Source organism: Portunus trituberculatus, chromosome 11 (assembly GCF_017591435.1).
Source record: "Portunus trituberculatus isolate SZX2019 chromosome 11, ASM1759143v1, whole genome shotgun sequence".
NCBI classification, from domain to species: Eukaryota; Metazoa; Arthropoda; class Malacostraca; order Decapoda; family Portunidae; genus Portunus; species Portunus trituberculatus.
The window spans coordinates 297,570-303,751 of NC_059265.1; the positions used below are offsets into that span (position 1 = coordinate 297,570).

At 37.8% G+C, this 6,182-nt stretch overlaps 1 long non-coding RNA gene across 1 annotated transcript in view; it reads left to right on the forward strand.

Moving 5' to 3' along the window:
• The window catches only part of LOC123502258, a 7,651-nt gene extending 2,911 nt beyond the window's left edge, over positions 1 to 4,740 (forward strand). The window contains exons 2-3 of the long non-coding RNA XR_006673847.1: positions 1,033 to 1,179; positions 4,670 to 4,740. This is a non-coding gene — a long non-coding RNA (uncharacterized LOC123502258). The remainder of the gene's footprint in view (positions 1 to 1,032; positions 1,180 to 4,669) is intronic.
• The last annotated feature ends 1,442 nt before the right edge of the window (positions 4,741 to 6,182 follow it).

Genomic DNA, 6,182 nt, shown 5'->3' on the forward strand with positions numbered 1-6,182 from the left:
ACAGATTAACAACATTTCCACACTCCAAAGGCTCTAGTTGAAGTGACGCGGGTTTTTAAGGGTGTTTTTGTGGTTGTGGTGACAGATTAACAACAACACACACACACACACACACACACACACACACACACACACACACACACACACACACACACACACACACACACACACACAAAACACAAACACCAAAACACCCAAAACACAAAGACCCAAAACACCCCAGAACACACACAAAACACACACAAAACACACAATACATCGCAAAACACCCCAAAACACCCCAAAACAAAACAGGTCAAAACACTCCAAACACCCAAAACACACACAAAACACCCCAAAAAACACACAAAACATCCCAAAGCACACAAAACACTCCAAACACACCCCAAAACACCCCAAAACACACAAAACATCCCAAAACACTCCAAAACACACCCAAACACCCAAAAGACACACAAAACACCCTAAAACACACAAAACACCCCAAAACACCGCAAACACCCCAAACACACACAAACACCCAAAACACTGCAAAACACAAAACACCCACAAACACTGCAAACACACTCAAAACATCCCAAAACCCCCAAACACACACAAAACACTAAAACACACAAAACACCGCAAAACACCCCAAAACACACACAAAACACACCAAAACACACTCAAAACACCCCAAAACACACAAAACACCCAAAACACCCCAAAACACCGCAAAACACACACAAAACACCCCAAAACACCCCAAAACACACAAAACACCCCAAAACACACTCAAACCACCCCAAAACACCGCAAAACACCAAAAAACACCGCAAAACACCCCAAAACACACACAAAACACCCCAAAACACCACAAAACACATACAAAACACCCCAAAAACACCACAAAACACATACAAAACACCCCAAAACACACACAAAACACCCCAAAACACATTCCCTTCACCACAGTGTCTTTATAACCAAACCTAACCTAACCTAACCTAATTTCCATCGGTGTTCCTTCCTAACCCTCCTGTCTGTGCTCAGGTGGCCAGCAGACTCAGACCGGAGCACTTGACGGAGGTGGAGCGCATCTTGGACAATAAGCCAGTTCGCCCCCCGATGGTCTCAACGCTAGCCCAAAGATGACAAGAGCTCACAGCGGCTGGAGCGGAGGAAATATTAGAAGACGAGGTGAGGAGGTCCTTTCTCGGTTTAGATCATAGGTCATTTAACCCCGTGATTGCTTATCTAAATGGGGATGACTGTGGCCTCTAATCTCCTGGCTCCATAGGTTCTTTCTAGTGTATAAAATGGTCGAATCTTACCCCATAATGCAAGGTAGAAATGTGTCCCAGTGCTGAGAGGGTTAACGAGGGGGTTTTGAGAGAGAGAGAGAGAGAGAGAGAGAGAGAGAGAGAGAGAGAGACAAAACACCACAAAACATCGCAAAACACCACAAAACACCACAAAACACCACAAAACACTCCAAAACACCGCAAAACACCACACAACACAGCAAAACACCCCAAAACATCGCAAAACACCACAAAACACACCAAAACACCACAAAACACCCCAAAACACCGCAAAACACCTCAAAACACCACAAAACACCACAAAACACACCAAAACACCCCAAAACACGCAAAACACCACAAAACACACAAAACACCACAAAACACCCAAAACACCACAAAACACCACAAAACACACCAAACACACAAAACACCCCAAAACACACACAAAACACCACAAAACACACACAAAACACCCCAAAACACCCAAAACACACAAAACACACACAAAACACCGCAAAACACCACAAAACACCACAAACACCCCAAACACCACAAAACACCACAAAACACACAAAACACCTAAAACACCAAAACACTGCAAACACCAAAACACCCTAAAACACACAAAACACCACAAAACACCACAAAACACCCAAACACCACAAAACACCACAAAACACTGCAAACACACCACACCAAAACACCCAAAACACCAAAACACCACAAACACACCCAAACACAACAAAACACAAAACACACACAAAACACAAAACACCACAAAACACACAAAACACCACAAAACACCCACAAACACCACAAACACCACAAAACACACACAAACACTACAAAACACCAAAACACCCCAAAACACCACAAACACACACACAAAACACCACAAACACCCTACAACAACACAAAACACCACAAAACACCTCAAAACACACACAAACACCACAAACACCCAAAACACCGCAAAACACCACAAAACACCACAAAACACTGCAAAACACCAAAACACCCAAAACACCGCAAAACACCACAAACACCCAAAACACAGCAAAACACACACAAAACACAAAACACCACAAACACACCAAAACACCAAAACACCACAAACACACCAAAACACCACAAACACCCCAAAACACCACAAAACACCACAAACACCGCAAACACCACAAAACACCACAAAACACCACAAACACCACAAAACACCAACAAACACAAAACACACAAAACACTGCAAAACACCACAAAACACCGCAAAACACCACAAAACACCACAAACACCACAAACACCCAAAACACCACAAAACACCAAAACACCACAAACACACCAAAACACCACAAACACACACAAAACACCCCAAAACACCGCAAAACACCACAAAACACCACAAAACACACAAAACACCAAACACCCCAAAACACTGCAAAACACCACAAAACACCACAAAACACCACAAACACCAAAACACCAAAACCTAAAACACCAAAACACCACAAAACACACCTAAAACACCACAAAACACCACAAAACACCACAAACACACAAACACACCACAAAACACCACACCACAAAACACCACAAACACACAAAACACCACAAACACCACAAAACACCAAAAACACCACAAAAACACCCTAAAACACACACAACACACACAAAACACCACAAACACCACAAAACACCACAAAACACCAAAACACACAAACAAAAACACCACAAAACACCACAAAACACCACAAAACACCACAAAACACCACAAAACACCACAAACACCACAAAACACCACAAAACACACACAAAACACCACAAAACACCAAAACACCACAAACACCCCAAACACACTGAAAACACACAAACACCACAAAACACCACAAAACACACACAAAACACCACAAAACACCAAAACACCAAAACACTGCAAAACACCACAAACACCAAAACACCACAAACACACAAAACACCAAAAACACCACAAAACACCACAAAACACCAAAACACACCAAAACACCACAAAACACCACAAAACACCACAAAACACCCAAAACACCACAAAACACCAAAACACAAAACACCACAAACACCACAAACACAAAAACACCAAAAACACCAAAACACTGCAAACACAAAAACACAAAACACACACAAAACACCACAAACACCACAAAACACCACAAAACACCACAAACACACACAAAACACCACAAAACACCAAAACACCAAAAACACCACAAAACACACACAAACACACCACAAACACAAACACAAAAACACACACAAAACACCTCAAAACACACACACAAACACCACAAACACACACAAACACAAACACCACAAAACACCACAAACACACACAAAACACCCCAAAACACCAAAAACACCACAAAACACCACAAAACACACACAAAACACCACAAAACACCACAAACACCAAAACACCCCAAAACACCCCAAAAACACACAAACCAAAACACCCAAAACACCCCAAAACACCCTAACACACCACAAACACACAAAACACACAAAACACACAAACACACACAACACACCAAAACACCACAAACACACTACAAAACACCACAAAACACCACAAACACTGCAAACACCTCAAACACCAAAACACTGCAAACACCACAAAACACCACAACACACACACAACACACAAAACACCACACCACAAAAACACTGCAAAACACCAAAACACCAAAACACACAAACACAAACACCTCAAACACTGCAAAACACCCCAAACACACACACAAACACCACAAAACACTGCAAACATTCCAAAACACTGCAAACACACACAAAACACTGCAAAACACCGCAAAACACCAAAACACACCACAAAACACCTCAAAACACTGCAAACACCGCAAAACACCCAAAACACACACACAAAAACACACAACAAAACACCGCAATACACCACAAACCACCACAAAACACCCCAAAACACCACAAAACACCACAAAATCGCAAAACACACACAAAACACCGCAAAACACCACAAAACACCGCAAAACACCACAAAACACCAAAACACTGCAAACACCACAAAACACACTGAAAACACTGCAAAACACACACAGAACACTACAAAACACCTCAAAACACCCCAAAAGACCGCAAAACACCACAAAACACCACAAAACACCGCAAAACACCGCAAAACATCCCAAAACACCCCAAAACACCGCAAAACACCACAAAACACATCAAAACACCGCAAAACACCACAAAACACCGCAAAACACCACAAAACACCACAAAACACACACAAAACACCGCAAAACACCCTAAAACACACACAAAACATCGCAAAACAATATTACTATCATTACTACTACTACTACTACTACTACTACTATTTCAGGAGCCGGTGGAAACAAAAACGCCATTTTGTGTTATAATGTAAGGAAAAAAGAAGAAGAAGAAGAAGAAGAATATTACTATTAATATGAAAAGTGCCTGTTTACAACTACCACTACTACTACTACTACTACTACTACTACTACTATATATATATATATATATATATATATATATATATATATATATATATATATATATATATATATATATATATATATATATATATATATATATATATATATATATATATATATATATATATATTTCGTTCAAAAATCCATTAATAACTTATAATAGAGCAATTTATAATGGTAGTACGGTTTTAGAGAGCGCCATCGTACGCCAGGTAGCAATGGTGGCGGATGCGCGATGATTACCAAGTAGTCTCTTTTCTAGTCAATATTTAGCTATTCACTATTCACTATACACTGTTCTGCTGTTATGCATTTATTCAATACGTAATGCACGGTTTCTACTCAATTCACCTCCATTTTAGCGGCTTATTCTAGAGATATTGTTCAGAAATAGGGATTTTATTAGGGGAAATAGAAGAAAACGGTGGATTTTAATGGTAAACTGAAGAAAATATTGAAAAAACGATTATTTTAATGGTAAACTGAAGAAAATATTGAAAAAAAAGATTATTTTAATGGTAAACTGAAGAAAACGAAGAATTTTAATGGTGAACTGTAGAAAATATTAAAAAAAGTAATAATTTTTTGGGAGGAATAGAAGAAAACGGTGGATTTTTATGGTAAACTGAAGAAAATATTGAAAAACGATTATTTTAATGGTAAACTGAAGAAAATATTGAAAAAAAAGATTATTTTAATGGTAAACTGAAGAAAATATTAAAAAAAAGATTATTTTAATGGTAAACTGAAGAAAATATTGAAAAAAGATTATTTTAATGGTAAACTGAAGAAAACGAAGAATTTTAATGGTAAACTAAAAATTATTAATAAAACGAATTATTTTTAATGGGAATGAAAGAAAACGGAGGATTTTAATGGTGAACTGTAGAAATTATTAAAAAAAGTAATATTTTTTTGGGAGAAATAGAAGAAAACAGAATTTTAATGGTAAACTGAAGAAATTATTGAAAAAAGGAATATTTTAATGGTTAACTGTTGAAATTATTAAAAAAAAAGGTTATTTTAAGTGGGAATAGAAAGAAAACGGAGGATTTTAATGGTAAACTGAAAAAATATTGAAAAAAGGGATTATTTTAATGGTAAACTGAAGAAAACGCACAATTTTAATGGTAAACTGAAGAAAATATTGAAAAAAAGGATTATTTTGGGTGGAGAAGAAAGAAAACGGAGGATTTTAATGGTAAACTTGAAAAATAACACAAGAAAAATCAAATCATCATTAATATTAAAATAAATCGATGAATTTTAATGGCAAACTTAAAAATAAGAAGAAAAATCAATAGAAAACGGGAATATTTTGAAAGAAAACGAAGAAAACGAGTCAATTTTATGCTAAACTCTCTCTCTCTCTCTCTCTCT